Here is a 10,420-nt window from a genome sequence, read left to right on the forward strand (position 1 = left end):
TGATAAAAAACGCTTTAGTGGAATCAAAAGGCCCCCAGGCTAAGTGGAGCCGTATCTTCTGAAATTCCACATTCAGCATCGTCTATATTGGAAATATTAAAAAATTCATATATAGTGAAATGATAGATACTTATGTCACTATTTTAAAAAAGTTATTCTGATCGAGCTGTCCTTGGCTCCTCCACAAGGACACACTTTCTGGATATATGAAGATGGCTTTATTGACCTACTGTCATGCAAACGCATGCTCTGGGCAGAGATGGATCTCCCCTGGACTGTCTGTATCCCTGTACCTCTGCTGCTTTGCAAATGGGTGAGGATAAAACAGTGGAGTGCTCTAGGGCAGGGATGACTGTTACAGGTGATGGCAAGGCACAGGTCAGGTAGCCCTACTTCCAATGCAGTGATACAGTGTTGACCCTGTGCTACTTCCAGAGTAGAGCACATGTCTGATAGTTGTTCAACTGTCCTGCAGCCTGCTTCACGTGGGTTGAGGATGAACAGGGGCTCTGGATGCCCTGTGATGCCCTTAGAGATAGAGAGCTGTTTTCTACCTCAGTATTCATCTATGGGAAAAGAGAACATCCTGTTGAGGAAGCCCATGATGCTGTTGTCCTGTGGGTGATGGCCACAATCCTTCTCCATCCCATACAGTTGCCCAGTATATGTATTCATGGTCATAGGGAAGCCATAAATTTACAGCAGCCTGGTTGGTATGTCCATGTGGTGGTGATAGGACCATGATGAGTACCTCCCTTCACAAAGCATTCTGAAATGAACAATGAATTTGAAAATGAGTCTAAGTAGATACTTCTACACTGAGGATCCTTAAACCTATGATCTGGGGAACTGGTGATAGAGTTACCATATAGAGGATGTTGCCTCTGAACAAGCACTGGTCAGCCCTTCCTAAACCTTGCATAGCATTCTGCTCCTCCACAGACCATGACTCCCCTCCTTTATGCACCGAGGGACAGGTGCTCTTAACACCACCCTCTCCTGAGCCTCTTTCCACCCAGCCTCTCAAGCTGTACTTGCTCTGTTGTCAGCTGCAGTGGACTCCTGGGATCCCCTCCACACACAGGGCACATGTGATTATTTCTCTTTGTTACTCTTGTCTAGTCTGCCTGGCCTGTGGGTACAGATGGCAGGCCACCATTCACCATTCAACACTTATTCCCAAATGCCATCTGTCACCCTTGTCTGGGTGACCTATTTCTGTGCTCTCTCTTTAGATCTGCCCTCTGACCACCGCTGCCTCTGCCCTTGCTGTTCAGATGACTCTGACCTTCAGCACTACCTGCCATCCTCTTCCCAGGGCGTGTCTCTACCTACTTGTTTCTCTATATAATTATGCACCATTCTACAGCTTGCTGCCCAGTAGCTTATAAGCCCAACAAGAAAAGGTGAAATGTCTGAACATATTCTGAACATGTACAATTCTGGTGCCATTAATCATGGTCATGACCTGTTGGATGACTGAATGATTGGCCTCAAGATGAAGATATGTGTACAGGTCAGCTCAGAAAAGAGGATTGGGCTTTGTGAGGGCATATTTTTAGGTCTGGGATATTAGCACCTCTGGCAGTCTATGGGGACACAGGCATCTAGAAGTTACCATGAGAAAGCCAAGCTCTGCTAATACAACAGCACTTTCTTAACAATCCCTTCTACAGGACCTCAAGCGTAAAGCAGACTTCTACCAGCAATAGGTTGTTGAGTGTTGAACTTCACACACTTATAGCATTTGTTATGTTGATGGTAGAGGCACATTTATATCTCCCCCTGCTGAGTTTGCATCCACTTCTTCTGGGGAGCCTACCTTCTGCATCTAGGAACCTGCTGGTCAGGGTGCTGATCCAGGATTCTAAATCTGGCTGGACGCTAGGTAGGCCTGGTCCCTCCTATCTGAGATATCTAACCTTTGATGTCAATTCTTCCATGGAACCTTAATATGGATCTGTGTGTAAGCCTCAGCTCTCTAATAAAGAGGTCACCTGTGCTGAGGCCTGTGGACCAGGATCCTATGGTGACTTAGTCTCTAGGCTTCTGGGAGTGATTTAGCTTTGTGTATATGCATTCCTCTACTAAATGAAGAGCTCTGGCTTTTTGATAACTGTGTGGAGCCTCAGGCTCTCTTTTATATTTCCACTCCTCATTGCAGAGAATTAGTGTACCTGATGGCCGTGCCCTGTTTACTGAGCATTGACTTCACTAGTACAAACTTGGGGCCTGAAAGCTGACTTAGTATAGTGCTTATCACACAAGTGTAAAGACCCAATTCAAACCCCAATAACACATGTAAAAGCCAGACCTGGAAACATTAGCCCATGATTCCAGTGTTTCTGAGGCATGATGGGTACTTGAGACATCAGAACCCCTGAAGCTTGCAGGACAGGACAGCTAGCCTGAAGTACACATCAGTGAAGCAAAGAATGGGATCCTTCTTCAAACAGCATGGCAGATGGGAACCAACAGCCAAAGTTAGCCTCTGATTTCTACATCTGTATCATGTGCACCTTCATACACACACACACACACACACACACACACACACACACACACACACACACACACAGCTGCACACATAAAATAATTAGATAGAGAAAGAGAGAGATATCAATAGATAGACCATAGATAGATAGGTGATGAATAGATGACAATGATGATAGATAGATAGATAGATAGATAGATAGATAGATAGATAGATAGACAGACAGACAGACAGACAGCATGTAAACAGACAGACAGACAGATAAGTGGCACAAGTTTTGACATGTGCTTAAGTAAAAAGGAGTTGTGTCTCTACTTCTCCCCAGTGAGTGGATTCTGTTGCTCCAAAAGCCCAGGAAATGCTGAACACTAGCTTACTCGCAGAAAAGTGGCACATGGCATGTGAACATCACTCTGGTATAATATTCTTGTTTGAGTGTTACCAGGGAATATGGGATGTATTGAACCTAATTTGTATTTAAGTATAAATACTACACTGAAGGTCCAAGCATGTGCCCTGCAGCCTGCCCAACTAGAGGACATGTTGGGCATTCACTCCAAGTTTCCAAGATCATTTTGTGGTGACATAATGTCATGAAGGAATGATGTCAAGCCACTCTGAGAAACATTAGAGATGCTTAACAGTATACGGGCTTCAGAGGAGAAAGTAGGAGCCTTAACTGAGACTCCATGAAGTCCTTCCAGAAATGCTTTCAGAGGTCTGTTTGCTTGTGTGGCTTCAACAGAACACCTAGGGCTTCATCATGGATTCTAGCTGAGTGGAAGAGAGATGAAGATGTGAATTAAGGAATTTAGACTCCTTGCTTCTCTTAGCTACCAGGGCTGTTCTGGCATTCTGATGAGAACACCCTTTAGTCCCAGCAAGTTGAAGCATGAGGCACTCTGGCTTCACAGACATGAAGAGAGATTTCTAGATTACAAAAAAAACACAAGACTTTGATGAGAGCCTACAGCTAAAAGCTCACCCAATAGTCACTAACTTCAGATCAAAAGACATGCTGTATAGAGACAGAAAAACAGAACAGAAGGGGAGGAGAAAGGGAGTTTGGAGAGAGATACACAGAGGAAGAGAGACTGAGGGAAAATAGAAGAAAAAGATGGAGAGGGAATATATAGATGTGGATGGAGCTGGAGAGAGAAAGAGCAGAGCCCTGAACTTGTATCCCCCTTAAAAGGGCTTCACAAAAGAGGCTCCAAGTGGACCCCAGTGAAGTTCACACTTCAAGCTGACTGACTCTCATGATCCTAGTCTCAGAACATTTGAGATTGTCCACAAGTGAAAGCTGATGTCCAACTCACACAAACATGGACAATTTAAATTTTTGACACACAAAACACTGAGTGGCAGGTCTCAAATAAGAAGGGAGTGATATCATAAACACCAATGGATTTCACTACAGGGTTCAGGGAGAACTACTTGGGCTGGATATAACTCACACCTGGATCATGAAAGAAGAAAATCTTTACTTTCTTCCAGTGGTTAGGCACTTCCCTTCAGAGTTATGTGGCTGAGTACTGTTCCCTCTAGTCCCCATGGTCTTTTGAGACAGCTGTTTTAGGTAAAGGGTCTTTGGGGTTCTAAATTGAGAATTAAGACATACCTATGACATATTTTAATCTTATTTATCCTTTTGTGACAGGTGACAATGTGACAGTGAGGCTTAGATCTCAACAGATGTGTCTTGTGGGACACATCTTAGAGATCCAGAGAAGAGTTCAGAGAAGATGCCTGAATAGCTTTGGAAGACAGAAATAGAGTGATGTTACTATGGACCAGACAACATGGGGATCTAGAGGAGAGATGAGCTAGGATCAGTGTTGTCTGGAGCTTGTGGAAGAAATGAGGTTATTCCTGATTGATGGCCTCCTGAGCTAAAGGGAATAAACATGCCAATATCATTTGTGCTGCCTAGTGTTCAATGGTTTGATATGAAAAACATATGAAATCTGCCTAGCAGATTTCCTCCAAACATATACAACTCAACTCTAAACATTGAGTCCTGTATTTGTTATGTTTCTTATCACTGTGGTGAAAACATCCTGAGAGAAGCAACTCACAGGAAGAGAAGTGTGCTGGCTCACAGTCTGAAGAGGTACAGTTCATCTTGGTAGAAGAGGCATGGCAGAGTTCATGGTGGTGAAGTCATATTGCGGCGACTCCTCACATCACAGCTGACCAGGAATCAAAGAAAGGGTAATGCATGCTCTAGCTCTCAACTGGCCTCCTCCTGTGTTTTTTTTTCCCCAGTCTGGGACTCCAGCCATGGCATTCTGACAAACCATATTTAGTATCAGTCTTCTCTCTTCAGTTAAATCTATCTGGAAATATATCCAAGGTGAGCCTCATGAATGCCATCAAGCTGACAATTGAAACAAAACATCATTGATCCTTAACACACTGTGGCTATGTTGTCTATTTAATTTGACTGAATCTGGCAGTGACTAGAAGGAGACTGACCATTACTATTGGAGAACTCAAGTTTGGATCCTATAAAAGAAACCCTGCTTCTGGCTCAGTGAGTGAGCATCCTCTTTATTTTTTAAAGGAGGGTATGCATTCCAATAACTTGCACCAAACTGTCTGAATTATGGTCCCCAACTAACCAGACAGTTCACAGGTATGTGGACCTCTACATAATGACTCATGACCAGCAAAAACCACCTGCACCAATCTCTGAGCTCTGTCTTCTTGTTTTTTTCTCTTCTTCAGCTAACAATTGCTTGACATCCTTTGCAAGGGAGAGAATGTGTCTATGAGGCCACTAATAGTCCAATCTGGATGGTAGCTTCTGTGAGGTTGACATGCAGTGGGAGCAGACTCTTGGAACAGATATAAAGAGAGCTCTTTGTGCAAGACACCCTTGACAGACCATCTTTCTGGTAACTTCTGAGATTCTGATAATAGTTAAACTACTGTTGTCTATCACAGACAGACAATCAGGAGGACAACTCCCTGCCTCTATTCCATCACAGACAGACAATCATCAGGAATACATCCCTATCTTTATTCTACAGTCATTTGTGACATAGCTAACCCAATGGTTAGCCTTGTGCTCTGGATCTGGAGAAGCAGTCTTCATTCTTCAACACAGATTTATTTATATTTTGAATTTCATGTGAGTTTGGTATGCTCTCAAGGAAAGTTTGGCATGTACTCAAACATTTGGTGGAAATGCTGGGGCCATGCAGCCCTCTTGAAGTTGACCAGTGACAATCATTTGTGACTTAGGGTCCTCCATGGTCAAGGACTCTCAGTGTTGAAATGCAGGCATGGGATTCATTCGCTGAGCTTTAGGAGATGCTGTGGGTTTAAAGGTGTACTTAGAGTGTGTCAGCCTTTTGCTCATGTGTAACCAAGAAGGGTACATAATAGAGCTAGAAAAAGGTAAAGTAAACAGTTCTTGGTCCTGTTTTCACAATTAAGGGTCCTGACTGTTTTCAAGAGCAAGTCCTGTGTCCCAGGGAAGAGGAAAATTCAGGAGCTATGTGTAGGAAAGTTAGGTAAGAAAGCACTGTCCAGAGACTCAGTCACAGGCAGGCAACTGGTCAAACTTCAGCTACCATAACAAGTGCATGGGCTAATCACCCTAAAAGGGAAAAGGGTTTATTTTGGCTCATCATCTTGGAGTGTTAATCCCATCATCCATTGGTCCTATTGCTTTGGCAGAATAAGGCATAGGGACTATATAATTTGGAGTACATTATTGGGAGTATATAATTCCCCCTCACGTGAGTTTTCCAGTGATTTCCTTGACTTCACTGAGCCTGACTCCCTAACATTCTACTATCTCACTCAGGTGGTGGTGGTGCATGCCTTTAATCCCAGCATTTGGTAGGCAGAAGCAGGAGGATTTCTGAGTTCGAGACCAGCCTGGTCTACAGAGTGAGCTCCAGGACAGCCGGGGATATACAGAGAAACCCTGTCTCAAAAACAAAACAAAACAATACAAATAACAAAAAATATTCTACCATCTCCTGACTCTGCATTCCAGGAGATGTTTCTATGAGTGGTCCTGGGAAGCATTTAAGATCCAAATTATGATACTTGCAGAAATAAAACAATTAGGCTGAGAGGTTTGGGTAGAGGAAGTGTGGAGAATGTAGACATCTTTGGAGGAGCCATGGACTGTCATGGTGAGGTCTGTGGTAAATGTGGGGCAGGCAGTAGGCAGTGCAGCTGAGTTTCCCACAGTCCTCCAGCAACGAGGTTGATGAACTCAGCACCTGTCCTGTATGCAAGTAAAGGCTGTTGACTCTGTGAACCTTGGATAAACTTCCTGTTAACCAAGTGTAGGGTATCAGGACTGTAATTCAAACATTCTGGAGGCAAAAACATGAGGACAAGAGTTTTAGACCAGTAAAAAAATCTGAGGTATTCTCAACAGCTGAAGTCCACCTAGATGGTTCTACATGTAGGGTTTGGGTTCCTTCCTACCTGGTCAAGAGGGTCCAGTTTCCAGTATTTATCTGCATGGAGATGCTGTTCGTATATGGTCTCACAGGCATGTGATTGTGCCTGGAATGTCATATGAAGCCATCACCAGAATCTGGGGAGATCTCACTAGAGTCTGGTAGCCTTAGGGTCCCGTTTCCAGGTCCTACTATGTTGTTGGCCTAGCAGGCAGCATTTCCACTTTACAAATGCACACGTGACCACACACAGTTCAGAATGAATAGCAAATGAAGTTTTCTGTGAGCTGCTCAGGAGAACACTGTCTCTACTCTGTATTCAGCTTTGGATCTGGAAACACATCTTACAGATGCCTGGGTGACTAGCATTTCAAAACAGGGCTATTTCAGTGACATAAAAATGTAGAGCAAATTTTGTTTTCTTTAGTGTGACATGGATACTAATGGCTGTCATCACAGGATCAAGAGATTTCCTCTCGTTAGGCAAGTATAGGAGGAAATTACCACCGCTGTCTCTGAAAGAAGAGACACAAATAATGGAAGATACAGAATGCTTTCAAAAAATTCTTTTAGCATTCTCAAAGTTGTAAATAATTCTTAAGAGATGTCCATAGTAGTGCACACTTGTAATTCCACTGAAATTCCACTTCGAAAGGAGAGGCAGAAAGATCAGGAGTTCAAGGCCATCCTTAACTACACAACAGGTTCTAAGTCAGCCTTAGCTATGTGAGACTGATTCAAAATAACCCCATAATATTAGTAATTGATAGTTGGCTAAAAATAACAAACTGTTACTTGCATTAAATACTAACATATTAGATACTATATGCAGTATATTGTTTCATAATATTAATATTACATATGCTTATATTAAATGGCATATTAACTTAATATATTAATACCTGAGTGGCTATAAATCCAATGTTCATTTACAAGGGGATGTGGTGCACATGGAATTATTGATATGCAGGCTTATTCCATATATATATGTATATATATAAGCTTATATATACATATATATATATAAGCATGACAGATGACAGCTATGAAGAGGAGTGAGACTAGCCCACTGTCTTACCATGGAAGTAAAGCATCTCCCAAGACACCTCAACCTGACTGCCTTGACTCCATCTCAACTAGGAGATGGTTCTGGGGACAGCAGAAGTGCAAAGTGCATAGGTGGCTTTTGTCTTCCAGAGCTATGAACAAACTGTATCAATGTTGCTGGCTTCCTCTAAGGAGTAGCAATGGGTACAAAGGGTATTTGAGGTGGAAGAGAAGACATTCTGAAGGGAATAAATGTGGTTAAATTCCATCAGTTTTCAGGAAGGAAGCAGGGGAAAAGAAGAGTTCTTAAAAAGTCAGTGTTGGTTCTCTACTGGGACATAGTCCTAGCAGTGGCCATGCCTCTAAAGCAAAAAAGAGGCTTCATCCCTTGGTAGTCACCAACTGCCAACTGCTATTCCAATAGGATTTCTGGACTATATTAGACACTAGGTAATATCACCCTTTGTATAATATAACACAATTGAGCCATTTGCCTGTGATTGTTAACTCAGTGACAGTCCTTGTGTATTTATAGTCAACAGTTCTAAGAATATATACTGGCACAGACAATGTGATCACCCTAAATTTGCAGCAGTCCTTTTTTTTAACATTTGGAAAGCCCTGACCCTGACCTCATTTCCTCCATTGGTACTTTAATGTGTGTTTTGGCTGCAATGTGTGCTGGAGCTGATTCCTGCACTCTCCCAAGCAGCCCTGTCAGGTACATGTCAGATGGAAACATCTTGTGACATGGGAGACACTGGAACATCCTAAAGGGCTCCCTGTTTCACTTCTGGGGCCCATACTTGAAGCACTTAAGACTATCCAAACATGTCCTGGTGCAACCTTTGTAGTTCTCTCCTATAAACTAAGCATAAATTCTGTGGGAGATGACGGATTACTTCATATACCATGCAAGCAAGCCCAGACAATAGCTTTAGCCATGACTGATTGCCTTGCAGTAACCCACTTTATGTTAAATGCATTCTTGCTGTTCAATTCCACCACTGTAATTTTGTTCTTCTGCATTCCCCAGCCCTCTGTGGACTAACCAGGTTCCTTCAGTAATGATTTCTTTTCTATTGTATTGTTTTCTGCATAATCAAGTTGGTAGGTGGGGGTTTGGGTGACACGGCCATCTGTCAAGTTCATTTGCTCTGAAAATGCATGAAATAATGGCCTCTACAACTTGGGGCTATCCGTTATAGCAGAAGAATATCAGCTTTTCCTCCTGCGATCCTCTCATCTCTCTAAATTATTTTTCCCTTTTCAATAAGACACACACACACTTTCTCCTACATGACAGGGTGTTTACATATTTGGGTTCTTCCAAGGATGCAAAAATCCCAATTTTCCCTAGCACTTGTCCACTCCACATTGAAATTTATACAATTAAGAATTCACAACCAGCACAATACTAATACAGCCGCTTTGGTGCTAAAGACATTGAAGTGCCTGACCACCCTGGAACTCTTTCTTATGGGGCATCTCTGCAGATCTCTGCAGCAAGGCAGCCTCGCCCAGTTCCTTTTTCAGAAATTAAAAGCCAGCAAACTCTTGTTTTATCCAGTTATCTGAAATCACTTTCTAATAACCTGTGCAGACTGGAAGGTATGAACACTGTCAAACCAAAATGGAGATTTTTAGAAGTCTAGCATCTTCTGTTGAAAGGACAGAGTCATGAAAATCATTGTCTCTTCTTTATAAGGAGGTAATTTGATTAATGTTAAAGGTTGATAGCTTGGAAGATAACTTGAAGAGGTAACTTCCAAGAGTTCAAGAACTCTTCTGGATGTGCATGTCCAGTGTAAATGCTTGGGATGGTTCCCTAACCTCAGTGACTGGAGCACAGTGGCCATGACTCCATCTTTGTTATAATGTAACAATGTATGCTTAGGAGCCTGAAAAGCTTTTAAGTTGTTCCTTAGTCTTGAATTTTCATTAAAAAAAAAAAAGCCATATCCATTTCAAGGATAGCAATTCCTGAAACTCTTGCTTGGATCTGGAGTGTTCTCGAAAGTGGGAGTTTCTAGGTTGGACTAGGATGGGAAGACTCATGCTAAATGTGGTACTTTGGAGAGGGTAGCACCACTGACAGACCATAGTGGGAGTCATTTGAGTCATGAGAGGCATGAACTGAATTAGGTTACAGAACACTGTTCACTTCTTTTCCTTTTTCATTTCTTGACAAAGAGGTGAATATAATGCTCTAGACATGTATTCCCACCATGATGTGCTAGCACCATGGCCTCAAGAGCAGACACAGACCTTCAAGCCCATGCATCAAAATAAATTTTGCTTCTTTCCAAGTTTACTTATGTCTTTATAGTGTCTTTATAGGTAACTTTATACTTACTAAAATCTGGCTGACATACATGGACTCCTCCTTAAGGAGCAGGATATATATATATATATATATATATATATATATATATATATATATATATAT

General features: G+C 42.2%; 1 long non-coding RNA gene across 1 annotated transcript in view; it reads right to left on the reverse strand.

The window, feature by feature from the left end:
• Positions 1 to 205: 205 nt before the first annotated feature.
• LOC116083730 overlaps positions 206 to 10,420 on the reverse strand; it is a 13,097-nt gene continuing 2,882 nt past the window's right edge. Inside the window, exon 2 of the long non-coding RNA XR_004115890.1 lies at positions 206 to 769. This is a non-coding gene — a long non-coding RNA (uncharacterized LOC116083730). The remainder of the gene's footprint in view (positions 770 to 10,420) is intronic.

The sequence above is a fragment of the Mastomys coucha genome, unplaced genomic scaffold (assembly GCF_008632895.1).
Source record: "Mastomys coucha isolate ucsf_1 unplaced genomic scaffold, UCSF_Mcou_1 pScaffold8, whole genome shotgun sequence".
Lineage (NCBI taxonomy): Eukaryota > Metazoa > Chordata > Mammalia > Rodentia > Muridae > Mastomys > Mastomys coucha.